This window comes from Eubalaena glacialis, chromosome 11, assembly GCF_028564815.1.
Source record: "Eubalaena glacialis isolate mEubGla1 chromosome 11, mEubGla1.1.hap2.+ XY, whole genome shotgun sequence".
Taxonomy (NCBI): domain Eukaryota; kingdom Metazoa; phylum Chordata; class Mammalia; order Artiodactyla; family Balaenidae; genus Eubalaena; species Eubalaena glacialis.
In genome coordinates, this window is record NC_083726.1 from 93673745 (window position 1) to 93691445 (window position 17701).

A 17701-nucleotide genomic window follows, 5' to 3' on the forward strand; every position below is an offset into this window, starting at 1 on the left:
GTAAGTATAACAAAAACCAGTTTACAAAGACCAGTTTTTAAACTAGGTCTGTCTGATTTCCACTGTAATATTAAATTTTTGTTTCTCTGATCCTATCTCACAGATAGGTTTAGGCTGAAATTGTGTCACAATCTACTCACTCTTTTACCAGTTAAAAAATAAATTGAAATTATCCTTGCAAAAAATTTGGTCATTAACAGGAAAAAGGCAAATTATGTGACTTTCAATATTAATTAATACATTTCAGGTACCAGCTAAGCACACGTATAAATTCTCCCAACAGACCTAAGTAAGGCTCTTGCTACTTTGCAGATACTGTGGTGTAACAAACACCTGGGAAATAAAGGATATGTTGCTTAAAAGAAACCTTTGCCCTCTGTTTCCAAGTAACCAGGTCTTACCACTTTATTTTTACGAACATATTTGCAGTTCTGATAAACAGCTGCTTAGATCAGTTCTCTATTGTGCATTCACTCTAATAAAATGCCATTTAATCATTGTGAAATTTTACTTTGATTTTATAGTATTCATAGATTTCATCTAAGAATTTCCCAGAACTTTACTCCCTTCAGAAGGTATAAAATATCACTACCATTTTATGTAGAAATACTACAGCACAAAAATACCCAAGGCATGCGTTTACAGTCACCCAGAAATCAGGGGGTTAATAAGCTAGGTTATGAACCTAGGAGTTCTCAAAAATCTACTTTCACATTTAGCTAGTGCACAGTCCAGAGAGATGGGGCACAAATTTAATGATCACGCTTCAGGCTGGAAACCTCAAAACATGAAAATTGAGAACACAAAGGATTAAGCCAAAGAGTGTATGGTCCTTGAATTTTATATTATTAAGTGGCTTACATTCCCTTTCATTTTAAAAGATGAACTTCAAAGAGCTCTAGATAGTATCTAGATAGATACTATCTATATATATATATAAAAGAGAGACAGGCAGACACATGCCAGGCTCAGCTATAAACATGGGGAATGCTGATAAAATAAAATAATGCTCACGTTAGAAAAGCTCTCATCACCTCACTAACTTAGAAAAACAAATATTCGTCTTTGTTGGCAACTATAATTTGTGTAGAGCATGAACACTTTTCCAAGAAAGACAGGTTGTTATCTATTTCTTCTCTATTCTGTTAAATGTACCTTTCAAATTCTATGACGTGGACGTATGAGAACTTAGGCCATGCTTTTCAAAATGGTGGTGAAGAACTAATTTTTTAAAAAATGTCCAGTTTGTTAGAGACCAAGTCTTTGTTTAATATAATAAAATATGACAATACTAAAGTGCTATAAAAGTTTATAAATGCTTACTCTCATCTCTATGCTTATCACATAGCAGCCTACATGTAACAGTAAGGACAAGACAGACAGTAAACACAATTAATAAATATGTATATAATATGGCAAAGGTGGTAGGTGCTAAAGGAGAAAAATCGAGCAGTTATCCTCAGGAGATCAGAGGGTCAGGAAGAATGACAGATTCAAAGGTCAAAGACTTCTTTAATAAATTAAAATTAGTTAAATATAGGTGGTAGTTCACTGGTATTCCAAGTGTAGAATTCTTACAAATTGATTAAAAAAATGGGAGAGGTGAAGTCATGAACAGACATATAACAGAAGAGGAAACACTTTCAACCAATAAAAATCTGAAGAGATGCTTAATGTTATTAATAGTCAAGAAATTTAAGATAACAATGTGATACCATTTTACACCCAGTCAGCTGGCAAAAAAATTGGAGAGTACCAAGTACTGTAAAAGGATGTGAATGCACAGAATCTCTTACAGAATGGTAATGGGAATGTAAAATGGGCTAAAATTAAACATTTACATTCATTTTCAATCTAGCAATATTTACCCCAAGGTATACAACCATGAGCAATACACAAATGTTCATAGTAGGACTTGTCACAAGGACAAAAACGTGAAAACAACCCAAATGTCCATCAATGTGAGAGAAGATGAATAAACTGGTATATTTACACAATGTAATTGCATACAGTTTTCAAAATAAACTAAAACAATGCATGTGTAGTTTGGACAAATCTATGCAATATAAAAGCAAATAAAAAAGTAAGTCTCTGGTAAATTCAGCAAGACTTTTTATAAAGTTAAAAACAATTAAATACAAATATATAAATACACACACATATATTAGAAATACATATAGATTCAATATTACTATACAAAAAGAAAAGAGGGAATGATAATACACAATTCAGGATGATGGCTGCCTTAAGCCAGGGACGTAGAGGGACAGAATGGGAAAAAGGGTTATAAAGTTAAATGAAGGTTACTGTCAAGTTTTTGAATTAGGGATGGACTCAAAAGTTATTATTACACTATTAAAAATGACAAAATGGGAATTCCAGTTCTAATAATAGTGGAATAGATTGTATTGGACTCACTGTCCCACAAATAGCAATACAAAACACTGGATGACATATAAAACAATTTTAAAGAAATTGGAGAGTGACCAGAAGCAGGTAGAAACTGTGGGGAATTCAGCTCTTGAGTAAAGGGAACCATAATGAGTGAGATTCACATTTATACATCTTTTCACTTGTGGGCACTCCCCCGTCCACATGATGCAGAGTGGTTAGGGCCTATGAAAAAAATCACAGTCTTAATGGCTCAGTGGATAAAAGGGGGTAAAGTTCTTACATTATGCACAAAGATGTTTAACACTAATTCATAGCAGGCTGTGATAAGAATATATAATATAATCCATTAAAACTATAAAATAAAAAGACAAAGTAAAAAGCCAATTGAGTTGATGAAATAGACTACTAATAAAATCCTCAGTTAATCCAAAAGAAGGCAGTAAAGGTGGAACAATGAACAGACGGGAGAAAAAGAAATCAAATGGCAAATGGTAGACAAACTCAATCATATAATTTATCATTACGTTAAGTATAAATTGAATAAACATTAATAAAAGCCAGAGATAGTCAGACTACTTAAATCCAAAGACACAGTAAGCCTGGGAAAGGAGGAGTGGCTATATTAATATAAGAAAAATGACTTCCAATCAAGAAGTATTACTAGAAAGAAAGAGGGGTATTTTATAATGATAAGAGTCAATTCATCAGGAAGTCCTAACAATCACAAATGTTTTTGCAACAATAACAGAGCTTCAAATGACATGAGGCAAAATCTGACACAATTAAGGGAGAATTACACAAATTCTGTCCATTTATATTTAACATAATTGTTGATACGGTTGGATTTAAGTCTACTGCCCTGCCATTTTTTTTTCTGTTTGTCCCATCTTTCATTTGTTCCTCCTTTTCAACCTTCTTTTAGAATGACAGACAAGGTAGGAAAAAATTCAGGTAATAATATAGATGTTAGCAACACTATCAACCGTCTTGACCTAATTGAATTTATAGAACAAAACATCCAAATGCACGGACTTCCCCAGTGGTCCAGTGGTTAAGAATCCGCCTTCCAATGCAGGGGATACGGTGCCGCAGGGCAACTAAGCCCGCGCTCTAGAGCCTGCAAGCCACAACTAGAAAGAAGCCCGCGTGCTGCAACTAAGATGCAACGCAGCTAAATAAATAAACAAATATTAAAAAAAAAAAAATCCAAATGCAGAACATACATTCTTTTCAATCCACTTGTTATAGTCACCAGGACAGGCCATGCATGTATGCAAGGCCACAAAATAAGTCTCAATAAATTAGAAATGGGCATTAAAGGACTATATAGAAGAATAAGAACAGCAACCTGAAGTGGTAAAGCACTAAAGCTAAGAACAGAGCTTCCATATTTATTAAAAGTCTGACTTGCCCATGGCTTAAGCTACTTTAGAGGCAGCCTCACTTCGCGAGCATCTGTGTTAATAAGGCAACATCAATTTTCATGCCTGGGTCAAAGTATTTTTAAAGGCTAAATAAAAGGGTTCAGAAAATCCCATGCTCTATAAAGATTTTCCTATATCCTCAGAAACATTTCTGAGAGGAAGATTCCCCTGGGCATTCTCACATACTTAATATTGATACAATGGAATAGTACTCCACAGTGAAAAAGACGGATACATATAACATTACGTTGAGCCAAAGAAGTCAGACATAAATGACTACGTACTATATGATTCCTTTCATGTGAAATCCAAAAATAGGTAAACTATGGTGACAGAAAGTAGGAATTACTTGCAGGAAGTGGTGAATGATTGAAGGAGATACTGGGGGCTTTCTGTTCAATATCTTGATGGAGGTGTTGGTTATACAAGTTATTACATTTGTCAAAACTCATCAAATACATTTAAGATGTGTTCATTTCACTGTATGTAAGTTTCACCTCAAATTTTAAAAATTAGGATTCAAAATGGTTGTTAGAAATTAGAAATAAAACAATATTTTTAAAGGAACCAAATAAAAAAATGGATGAATATAAGTAGGCTATGCATGGCCTTATAATGATAATATATCATGAATAAAGGATAATGAATAATCCAATTATATGCACCTAAGATCCAAAATAAAACTCAGAATATCCAGTTTCTTCTGTTCTAATTCTTTGCTTACCCAGAAAGCTGCTGATTACAATTTCATCTTTTAGGTGGTCAAAACCATTTAGAAAGTAAAAATTTTATCATCCGATAATTCTCACACGATACCAGATTCATTTCTGGATTGTAAATAGCTAATACATACTTCTTTGAATGACTTGCTGAAGGAAAAGGCACCAGAAAATACAACTACCAACAACAACAAAGGAGTGGGGTTTGCAAGGTTGTAGTTCAAACTGGAGAAACCCCTGATTTGTTTCAGAGATCAGCTCTGCTTGCAAGAGTCCTCAGTTTAGTGGTTTCCTATTCTGATAGTTTAAGAAAAAGAAGTTGAGAAAAGTCTTGGAAAAGCAGTCTCCTGGAGGTAACATTCATATTTTATAGTATGGGTTTAAAAAAAAATGTAAAAGCATATTTTGGGTATACTTCAAGCTTGGCCAGGATCCATTTAAAGCAGATTTGAATAAGGTAAAGTATCAGGGAATGTTTCAGCAATGGGTGTGGTGGCTAAAGCACTGGCAGAAAACCATACTTTTTTACAGGGTTGCTGACTAACTGATGTTTTAGGTCAGGCCAGCTGCCCAGTCTCTCTGGAAGGAAGGGAAGGAAAGGAAGGAAAGGAAAGGAAAGGAAAGGAAAGGAAAGGAAAGGAAAGGAAAGGAAAGGAAAGGAAAGGAAAGGAAAGGGAAGGAAGGAAGGAAGGTTGGTTGTAAGAAAATTAGAAAGTCTGTTTCTAAACTTTGGTGAGAATGACATTTGTCCTAACTTTCTCAGCTTTCCTTAGGTAACATGTTTTAAGTTTGAAAGAGAACTTCGAATTCCATGCCCAGAGATGGATACTAAGACACTTAAAAGGAGAAATCCCTTCAGTGAAACAATGTTTACACACGTTCAGCTAGGCTGGTGGAGCACCAAGTTATTACTTGGTCATTATGAAAACAATACAGTTTCATATAAATTACCCACAGATATCTCACCAATTTTTTCCCCCAAGATGCTCAGTAGGGATGTCAATCATTGCGAGATGACTTCCCACGTAGGCAGCAATACAATCTCAGCAAAGCAATGTCTTGAAAATTGGAGTAGGAAGGACTGTGGAGTGGTTCTCAAGGTGTGGGGCCTGATCCACAGCAGCCTCAGCATGCCCTGTGAGCTGGCTCAGATGTAAATCCTTGGGCCAAGATCTACTGAGTCAGAAAGTCTAGAGGCAGGGTTTGCATGAGCTGCCACGTGATTCTGACATGCACTCGGTCACTGTGCTAGAGCACAAGAGGTCCTCTTTCCCCTCGGGACAGCGAGCCCCACCCAGAGGAGTTGAGAACTGGCTACCAAGGTAAACAAGGGCACAGCTCTTCTCCCCAGCTCCTGCTTCTACTTTTGATCTAAAAATAACAGCTCTGAAGAAGCAATTCAGGTTTTAACCTGAAAAAAATCTCTCCCTTTAAACTTCAACTACTCAGTCATTATGTCTGGAACTTTTTAAGATTCTTATGCAATCCTCCTTGTTTTCTGGTTCTCTGCTATGTATCTGTCATCACGTATTTCCTCCTCCACACTGTATTAGCCCAAATCCTTTCACCTGCAGTCTTCTCTAACATCCCTAGAAAATTAATTCAGAATCACTTGAAAAGGGCAACATGGTAAGACATGGGGGTCGAGGGGGCAGGGGAAGTGTTGAAAAGAGTGGGGATGTTGGCAGCAGGGGTGACATCTAATGTTACAACACACATGTAAAAAGTTTGTCAAGCTGTAAAAATAAGTATAATATTGATGATATAACTGGAAATTTGAACACCATGTATTTGACAATATTAAGGAATTATTTTAATGTTTATGTAATAATAGAGAGGAGCAAAATATTAATGGATGAAACGGTATGACATCTGGAATTTGCTTTAAAATAATAAAGGAGAAGGGAATAAGAGTAAAGATATAGATGAAACAAGATAAGCCATGATTTGATAATTGTTGAGATGAGTGATAAGTACATAGGGTAACACTATACTATTCTGTCTACATTTTTATATATTTGAGATTTTCCATAATAAAATATTTAAACTTTTTCATCCATATCTTCAGACAATAGGATTTTCAAACACCCTTGACCCTGATATAATTGGCTTAAATATTTTATTTTTCTATCATAACCTCAAGCATACCAAGGGCTCACCAAATATTTACAAACCAAATAAGAAAGTACTTGTTATTTTAACCACCTGCATAAACACAAACATATGCTCAGAAAATGGAAGCGCCTCTCACAGAGAGATGTAAGGCAGAGCATAAAAGAGGGCATATTAATGACTGTGTATTAGAAAGAGTTACTTCTCCTGCTCACAAAAATGAAGAACCAAAAAAGATGGTTAAATACTCAAATAAATGAAGCAGCAAGGAAAATAGGGCAAAATAAAAGGAAAGGAACCTTTTGGCTCTATGCTATTGTTATGTAGGAATGATAACAAGAAGGGAGTTGATTTTAAAAGTTCATTACAATAAGCCAAGATCTTTTACTTCTTGAATAAAAGGATGTTGCTGCTATTTGAAAAACTGATGTGTATTAAATGTCAGTAAGTCTGAAGATCTAGCGATAAATGGAAAGGATGGCCCATTTCCCTCTACCTATTATTAGCTATTATGATGACTGCACGAAATTATGGATTTGCCCAAGGTCACGCAAGAAGTAAGATTTCAGTCCAAAACCCAAGTATGCCTCTCACTCATTCAACAGGTATTTATCAAACAGCTATTATGCCCTGACTAGGCCCACCAACTTTGACCAGGACCACCTATCTCATATGCTTCTAGTCCAAATTATATACCACCTCCAGGACACCCACCCCTGCCTGCCTCTCACACTGCACAGCATACCCTTCTCTGAACACACCTTGCTCTCTTACCTCTGTGTTGTCACTTCTCTCCTTGCACCACCCCTTCTAAGCCCGGGGACACGTACTTTCAAGACAGCTCAGGCATCCTTTCCGTCCATCCACACACTTTCAAGACAGCTCAGGCATCCTTTCCATCCATCCACACACTTTCAAGACAGCTCAGGCATCCTTGAGCCCTCCCGGAGCATCCTGGGTATGACTTCATGAGACCCCTAATTTTACAGTATCTGTCTCCTTGACTGCGCTGTGAGCTCCTTGATAATAGAGACTGTATTTCTGATCTCTGCACCCCCAGTGTCTCATGTGGTGGACATCAAATGCTTGCAGCACAAATGCATATGCCCTGGGAGCTCCTCAAACATGCACACTGTCATGTCATAACTATTCTTGCTCCTATACTCCCTCTTTTGGCAAATAGTGTGAGCTTCCTCTTAGCTGCACAGGCCAGAAACCTATCTTCTCACCTTAACTTTTAAGATAAATTTGATCACTGCTATCACCCTTGCTAGCTACAATCTCATAAAATGAATTTTCATGCTCTTCAAGAGGTAGGTGAACCAAATTCATTGTGCTACTCTGGAATGATGTTATTACTCCAGTGAGTTTGCAAACTTAGTTCCCGATATGATGGAGAAGTATCAGGGGGCCTGAGCAGGTTTCAACTTCTAATTTCTCTAACCTCTTCTTTCTAGGTCTTATAACCTGAGGACTCATCTCGCTCCTATTTTCCCACCCAGGTCTACCAACCTAGTCTTCGCTGGCTAAGAGATAAGCAGTTCTGGGATATGTGAGACCCAGAATTGCACCCCTAAGGAGGCCAGGGCTGGGTAACAGCTCCACAAAGCTCTGAAAGGGAGGGAATGGGCAAGGTGCCTATATATAAGCACCCTCTAAAGGAGTATGTTATAAACCCCTAAGATTAAAAGGTAGTGAAAAAGTTTAGTAGACTATAATCAACATTTTAATAAAATAGAAGACATCAGAACGTCTCACAAGAAATAAAAATATTATTTTGTGAAACTTTTGATTTGGTTTTATGTATATACCTGCCTGCAACAAATACTGACTGAAGGCCTACCATGTGCCAGGTCCTGGAGACAGAACAGTGGAAAAGACAAGCAAAAAAGACAAATCACTCTGCCTTTAGGGAGCTGACATTCCAGTGGTTTCAGCGCACACATGCGCACACGTGCGTGTGTGTGTGTGTGCGTGTGTGTGTGTGTGTGTGTCTGTAGGGACATGCATGCATATGTACTGCATAATGATGTAAGAAAGTGTATCTTACACTGGATCAAAAACATCTGAAAATTACTTCTTTCTCTAAAGTGGTGCTATTTAAAACATGGTCTATGAACTGGTGCTAGTTCACCAACTGTTATTGGTCTACTATGAGATAAGTATAGAAACTGAGAATAAGTATTCAGGAAATTTTATAGCAACTTGACCTTGCTGTGATATCCAATTACATGATAATTTTGCTGCCAAACCCAATGATTTTAAAATTGAATTTTACAAAAAAGAATCCATGATGGATTGGAATAAGAAAAAATAAACAAAAAAAACAAAACCCTAGTCCTTCACCAGACATGGTTGGAGAAGCACTGCTCTGGAGGACACACTGGCTGGGGTTCTGGGGAATAGGTGTGTACATGGTACTTTAATTGGGAACTGCAGCCACGGAGCACAGACAGAAGGGGTGACACATGTGCAAGAGAACCCCAACAAGTGGGGAGTACAGTTCAGGTTTATTCTCTTTCCATACACGTCAAATGATGAAAATAATTAAATGGAAAGTAGAAAAGTGTTAGCACTGACAGTGATGATATATGGCTAAATTCAGAAGAAGTGAAACAACAAGCATTTGTATTAAATTAACATCAGTGGCAGTCACACATAGGCATACCTCGTTTTAATTTGCTTCACTTTACTATGCTTCACAGATAGCAGTAGCTTTGTATTTTTTTTTTTTTTACAAATTGAAGGTTTGTGGCACCCCAGTGTCGGGCAAGTCTATCAGCACCATCTTTCCAATGGCATTTGCTCACTTCATGTTTCTGTGTAACATTTTGGTAATTCTAGCAATATTTCAAAACTTTTCTAATTATCGTTATATTTGTTATGGTGATCTGTGATCAGTGATCTCTGATGTTACTACTGCAATTGCTGTGGGGCACCATGCACAGCATCCGTATAAGATGGAGAACTTAATTGATAAATGTTGTGTGTGTTCTGATTGCTCCACTGACTGGCCTTTCCCCCATCTCTCTCTCCTCCTTGGGCCTCCCTATTTCCTGAGACACAACAATATTGGAATCAGGCCAGTTAATAACCCTACAGAGACCTCTAAGTGTTCATGAAAAGAAGAGTTGTACATCTCTCACTTTAAATCAAAAGCTAGAAATGAGCTCAGTGAGGAAGGCATGTTGAAAGCGGAGGTAGACTGAAAGCTAGGCCTCTTGTGCCAACAGTTAGCCAAGTTGCGAATGCAAAGGAAAACTTCCTAAAGGAAATTAAAAGTGCTACTCCAGTGAACACATGATGATAAGAAAGCGAAACAGCCTTATTGCTGATATGGAGAAAGTTGCAGTGGTCTGGATAGAAGATCAAACCAGCCACAACATTCCCTTAAGCCAAAGCCTAATCCAGAGCATGGCCCTAACTCTATTCAGTTCTATGAAGGCTGAGAGAGGTGAGGAAGCTGCAGAATTTCAGTTTGAAGTTAGCGGAGGTTGAAGGAAAGAAGCCCTCTCTATAACATAACAGCGCAAGGTGAAGCAGCAAGTGCTGATGTAGAAGCTGCAGCAAGTTATCCAGAAGATCTAGCTCAGGTAATTAATGAAAGTGGCTACACGAAACAACAGATTTTCAATGTAGATGAAAGAACTTTCTATTAGAAAAAGATGCCATATACAACTTCCATAGCTAGAGAGAAGAGGTCAATGCCTGGCTTCAAAGCTTCAAATAACAGACTGACTCTCTTTTTAGGTGCTAAAGCAGTTGGTGACTTTAAGTGGAAGCTAATGTCCATCTACCATTCTGAAAATCCTAGGGTCCATCAGAATTATGCTAATACCAACTCTGCCTGGGCTCTATCAATGAAACAACAAAGTCTGTGACAGCACATCTACATATGGCATAGTTTACTGAATATTCTAAGCTCACTCTTGAGATCTACTGCTCAGAAAAAAAGATTCCTTTCGAAATATTACTGTTCATTGACAGTGCACCTGGTCACCCAAGAACTCCGATGGAGATGTACAATGATGTACAACATTAATGAAATTAATGTTGCTTTCATGTCTGCTAACACAGCATCCATTCTGCAGCCCATGGATCAAGGAGTCATTTTGACTTTCAAGTCTTATTATTTAAGAAATACATTTCATAAGGCTATAGCTGCCATAGATAGTGATTCCTCTGGTGGATATGGGCAAATTAAATTGAAAACCTTCTGGAAAATATTCACCATTCAAGATGCCATTAAGAACATTTGTGATTCGTGGAAAGAGATCAAAATGTCAACATTCAGAGGAGTTTGGAAGAATTTGATTTCAACCCTCCTGGATGACTTTGAGGGATTCAGGACTTCAGTGGAGGATGTAATTGCAGATGTGGTGGAAACAGCAAGAGAACCAGAATTAGGAGTGGAGCCTGAAGATGTGACCGAATTGCTGCAATCTCATGAGAAAACTTGAAGGGATGAGGAGTTGCTTCTTATGGATGAGCAAATAAGTGGCTTCTTGAGATGGAATCTGCTCCTGGTGAAGATGTTGTGAAGATTGTTGAAATGACAACAAAGAATTCAGAATATTACATAACCTGAGTTGACAAAGCGGTGGCGGCGTTTGGGAGAATTAACTCCAGTTTCAAAAAAAAGTTCTACTGTGGGTAAAATGCTATCAAACAGCATTGCATGCTACAGAGAAATCACTTATGAAAGGAAGAGACAATTGATGTGGCAAACTTCATTGTTGTCTTATTTTCAGAAACTGCCACGGCCGCCCAGCCTTCAGCAATCACTGCCCTGATCAGTCAGCAGCCACCAGCATCTCACCGAGGCAAGAGCCTCCACCAGTACAAACATTACGACTCCCTGAAGGCTCAGATGACAGCATTTTTTAGCAATAAAGTGTTTTTTAATGAAGGTATGTACATTGTTTTTTTTTAGACATAATACTATTGCACACTTGACAGACTATTGTCTACTACACTATACCATAGTGTAAACATAACTCTTATATGCACTGGGAAACCAAAAATTCCTGTGACTCACCTTTTTTTCAATATCTGCTTTAATGCAGTGGTCTGGAACTGAACTCACAATATCTCAAATGTATACCTGTAAGGAACTACTTACATGTCTAACTACAATGCATCGCAGCAGCAAAGCACGTATAATTTCTGATCTTCTCTGTTTTAATACAGCAATAAAAGTTATTATATTTTGCACTAAAATTTCATAGTTTGTCACTCACACATCATGGCCCAAAGCACACTGTATTTTAAAATGGAAGAATATTACCAGCATACCACACTGACTGGGAAGAGTGGTAAAAATTGTGGGCTAGGGAAGAGTTTTGTACAGAAAAAAGACTAGAATAATTTTAAAGACTAAACTGTTTGCCTAGTAGGTAATTTCTATTGGTTTCTATTTCAACTGAGTGTCAGTTACACTCTTGGCTGTACAGTAAGTGGAATGTCAACATTTTTTTTCTTTTATAGCATACATGCCTCTGGCCATAATCAGCAGTACAGATATGTCTTCAGCTGTTGCAGAAAAAAAGAATGAAAACCAGACCCCTGAAATTATACAGTTGAAAGTACAAAATATATTCTTAACATTGTTCTTCACTATTAAGATATTAAAAGACATATGGAAACTTTGTACAGTTAATGAGTACTGAGCCAAGTAATAATAGGTAATATAATGCTTTTCAAGTTATTACTATTTCAGGTCTGTGTGACTAGCACTAATTGCTGCCATGGGAGATGTGCTCAAGGGAAGGATAATGAGAATCAGGAAAGCAAGGCCAAAATTTATTTCCCAACCCAAGGGTTGGCAAACTACAGCCCATAAGCCAAATCTGGCCCGCTGCCTGTTTTTGTAAATAAAGTTTCACTGGAACACAGTCACACTCATTTGTTTATGTAATCATCTAGGCAGCTTTCATGCTACAGCAGCAGATTTGAACAGTTATAACCACAAAGCCTCAAATATTTACTATCTGGCCCTTTGCAGGAAAAGTTTACCCACCTCTGCCCCAAACCCTTTCCGATTTGCTCATTTTCCCATTGATTGAACAATATTTACTGAGAACCTATAACATATCGGGCACTATTCTAAGTGATGAGGGTATAGCAGTAAAGAAAAAGAAAGAAAATGGAAAAGGAAAAAAAGTAAATAAGAAGTTGTTGCTCTGATGAAGCATACATTCTAATGGCAAGAAACCATAAACAAATAAATACTTTAAATATATAGTAAATCAGATGGTGAGAAATAATTTAGGAAAAACAAAGCAGGGAAAGGGGATAAAGATAACATTAGCTTACTGTGTATCAGGCACTGTTTTAAGTGCTTTTCGTGTATTAATTCATTAAATCTTCACAGTAACCCTATTGACATATTAGGTGATAAAACTGAGACACAGAAAGGGCACCCAAGTCATACAGCTCTAGAAAATGGATTTGAAACCAGAGCCCATGATCTTAATTGTACATTCTGCTGGCTCTTTGTGCAAAAAGGGAATGGCAGGGAGTTACCGTTTTAATATGATAATCGGCGAAGGCCCCACTGATAAAATGACATTGAACAAAGCCCTGAAAAAAGGTGAGAGAGAAAATCATGTGACTATACAGGAAGAACTTCCAGGTAGCAACAACAGCCAGTGCAAAGGCCCTGAGGAAGGAGAGTTTCATGTATTTGGTATTTGAGGCCCAGGTGGGGAGAGGGAGACTGAGAAGGGGAATTTACATACAGTGAAATGCACAGGGCTTAACTATATGGTTTGATGAGTTCTGACGAATGCACATACCTATGTAACACACCCCCTAACAAGATATCAACATTCCTATCACCTTGTCTATATTTTGATGGAAAAGCTAACAGAATTTGATACAGTGCTTAGGAAAAAGAAAGGACTCCAGCCCGTGGCCTAATCAATAGAAAGATGGAGTGGCCATTTACTGAGGCGACCAACCGTCCACTCCCAACCCAAGCATGACAAGCACTCCTTCCATCCACCAAAGGAAGGAAGCAAGAAGAACTGTAAAATTATCATCCACTGAGAGTCATCCCCACCATCCTTTACGCTAAAGCCTAATGAAGTACCTGTATCTTGTACATGAAAGCTGTATGTCATGGCAGACTACCCACGGAAAATCCACAACCACAGCATCAAGTACTCCCATAGCACTTTTTTTTTTAACCTCTGTTACCCGGTACCATATGGAACCATTGGTTATCTCTACTAGACGCTATATTTAGCTAAAGAAAAGGGATGTCTCTGGCAGGTGGGCTCACTTGACTAGGTCCATGGAATGTTGTCTCTACCAGACTAAGCTTTTTAAGAATTAAGGTCCCGCTCTTAATGATTTCTATACCAAGCTTAGCTCAGGACATATACTCAATACAGGTTTGATGAACAGATGAATAACCATTTGCTTGTATCCATCAACACAAAATTATTCATTAATCACCACCAAATGTACTATAGAGTATTGCATATTAAAGAACAGTACACTAATGGACTTGTTTGGCTCTTTTATGTCTTAGATCAACAACCTAGACTTTTGTTTTCATTTTAATAAAAGTTCTGGCAACCCACAGCTTTCAGGAGAAAGGGAATGGGGGAGACAGAGAAGAAAAGTGGAGCAAGTAAAATATGTTCAATTGTCTTAACAGGAATTTGAAAGCTTGCTTTCACCATAGCTATATGTTGAATGCCTAGCGTTGGGCTACCAACAACCAATTTAATCAGGATTTTCCATACTTCATCTGGTAGGACTAGTGCTTCAAAATGACATGGCTAATCCATTCATTCATTCGTACACACATATACATGTTTATTCAAAGGATATTTATCATTCACACACCATGTGCCAGTAAATATTCTAGGCACTGAGGAACTTTCATTCAAGTGACCATCCCCAATTTCTACCTTTGCTTTCCAATAAAGTCCATCTCATGGACCTGGTTAGGTGAGCCTACCTGCCAGAGACATATTTTTTCCCTAGCTAACTTCAGCATCAGTCTTATTTTCAAGTGGCAACCCCAAACCTGGATATTCTAAGTGATTGAGGTACACATTCTACTTAACGTAGTGTTTGCTTGAGCTTAAAAACAAGGCAAAGGAATAATATACTTGTATAAACATAAAAAATATACGCTTTTACTATGTACTCATCAAAATATACTATTTTTACGTAATATATTGATAAAAATAAAAATACATATAGCATTTATATATTTGTATAAGTATGAAACTATACTTTTTTACTATGTAAAAGTATACTTTTTACATTTCTGCTGTTTATACCATGTGTATTGAATGTCTTGGAATTATCTTAATCTCAGGATGTCTTCAAGTCCTGCCTTCTGTCAAATAGTAATACAGCATTAAAAATGTATTTCTCCTTATGAAACTCCTTGCTGTGTCTTGATTTCGTTGTACCGAGCACTGCTAGAGGAAGCTGGGTTGGCTCCACTTCAAATGCCTGCTATCTAATCTCGAATGGGCACTTAATGTTACTCAACAATCCTTTTATTCACCATTATTTCCCTCCCTATCACATTCCTCATAACGGCTGTCTCTAAAAATTCCTACTAAACTCTCCCCTAATCTATTCCTATTCCTGCCCACCCTTAATCTCAGTAGATTACTTCATACCCTACCTTACTGAGAATCCCAGGGAACTCTCCTCTATCTAAAATTTCTGTATATACTTACTTGCCTGTTCCCGGCTCTTAGCCTTCTGTCATGGGAAAACTCTCCACCGTGCTCTTGATACCATCCCAACCTTTTCCATATTCACCCCCTCATTCTCTCATACCTTCAGTCTTTTCTATTCATCTGTTTCCTTCCACTCCACCAATAAACATGTTAAAAACCTTCTAGACCTAAAAGTCCCACCCAAAAAACAAACAAACAACTCTCAAATTCTTTCCGTCACCCTTCATAAGTTACAGATCTAGCTCTGACTCTTCACAATTGTCCCAGGCCTTCCTCTGCTTAGACAGTCAACAGCTCAAGTTTCTGTAAATAAAAAGAAACCAGCCAGAGACAGAACTTCTGGGGTAGAAATCTATGTTTTAAAGGAAAGCTGAGATGGTTGATAGCCTTACTGATATATTTATTTCTTATTTAGTAGAAATTTTATAATATTCCACTTCATCTTAATAGTAAAGATTACTAGGCCCATTCACACACAGTCAGAAAGGGCCTTTGACCTTGGTCTCCTTCCACATTGCTACGGGCTCATAGACATACAGATGATGATGATGCCATGCAGTATCTAAACAGCCCTAAATTCTGCTTCTTGCAGGGATGGGTAGTTTTATTAGCAGATTGCTGATATTATAGAATATGCCTGAGAAGAGACAAAGCCTGACTCATTTAGTAGAGAGAGGTGAAAAGCTCCCATTCATCCTGGTCTCCTAGGCTAGGAGAAATGAAAAATAGGTTGTGTCTCAACGCCCAGAAGCCTAAGAAGGGACATACCAGTGACATTAACATATAACATGCTTGGGAACGGGGGGAGGAGCAAATTTAAAAATACAGATAGGGGCATACAAGTGTGACAGGAGCCAGGGGTCTACAGGGGGAGAGGCTTGGCAGATACCTCCATCTTCCAGAAACTGGGAAATGCCCTGAGGAGAAAAGGAAGACATCCTTCAGCTCAAGAACCTACATCCCCAAAGGAATCACTGGACAGTGTCAGAATGACCTGCCAGAAAATTCAGCTGTAAACTCCTGGAATAAACAGTCAGCCCAAAGCACTGGAGAGCTGTGAGTGTCAAAACCACTCAGCTAAACAAGGCTTATGTGGCAAATAAAGGCTATGCATGAGTGGTGTAACCAAAACAAGTGTCAAGTAAAAAGACACTACAGATCAACATGTTACAGGATTTTAAATCCTCCCAACGTGGAATGGGTTAGATGTTTTACAGGTCATGGACTTGGGTGGAAAGGGCGTGGCCAAAGCCCCCTTATTAAAGGTGCTGCTCTCATATCTATTTTCATTTACCTAACACTTTCTGGCCTAATGACTCATGGAATATGAATGAGAGAGTGCATTGTTAACTGCAGAAGCAACACTGCCGACACTAAGGTGCTCTGTTGGGTACCGAAAAAGGGTGAAAATTCAGCTAATTTACAGATTTTCTTTGGTGATTTAAGGAAGATTCCAAAATAAGTATAGCTAGATTTCTGAGGCTCATTTGTATCGAAGCTCAACTATAAGTGGTGGGATGGGTTGAACTGTGTCTCCCCGCAAATTCATATGTTGAAGTCCTAAGAACATGACCTCATTTGGAGAGGGGGGTCTTTACAGACATAACGAAGTTAAAATGGGATCATTCAGGTGGGCCCTATTCCATTCTGACTGGCATCCTCATAAAAAGGGGAAATTTGGACTGACAGATGCGCACAGATGGAAGATGATGTGAAAACACAAGGAGAAGACGGTCACCTACAAGCCAAGGAGAGAAGCCTGGAACAGATCCTGTCCTCAGAAGCCTCCAACCCTGCCAAACTCTGATTTTGGACTTTCAGCCTGCAGAACTGTGAGAATAAATTTCTGCTGTTTAAGTCATCCAGTTTGGGGTACTCTGTCATGGCAGCCCTAGCGAACTATCACAAGTGGTGAAGCCTAGCATGAGATGCTGGGCTGTGGCAGCAGCAGATTGACTGCCCACCAGGGATAAGAGGACCCATGATTACAAAGGTACAGGGCACCCTAGGAGGCAGAGTTCAGAGCTCAGCTGGCCTGAAAAGCCCAGCTACAGCTCTGCATAGAAGATTGAGTTTTCTAAGGCCGTGATGTGCTGGCCATGTCATGCTCTTTTCAGTAACAACATTCAACAACTGCCTTTATGACCCAGTAATGAACATGATACACTAATTCAATTAGATACAGCATATTCAGCAATTGCAATGTCATAACAAACACTTACAAAATAATTGCTTGTTCCCAGATTCAAATTCTATTCCTACTGAGAGACCCAGCAATGACCTGCAGGGAGCGTCCATTAGTCTTTTGAAATTACAAAGGTATCAAGAATGCATGGTT

General features: G+C 38.2%; 1 protein-coding gene across 7 annotated transcripts in view; it reads right to left on the reverse strand.

The window, feature by feature from the left end:
- The window catches only part of PPFIBP1 (PPFIA binding protein 1), a 174409-nt gene that overhangs the window by 66839 nt on the left and 89869 nt on the right, over positions 1 to 17701 (reverse strand). The window lies entirely within an intron of this gene.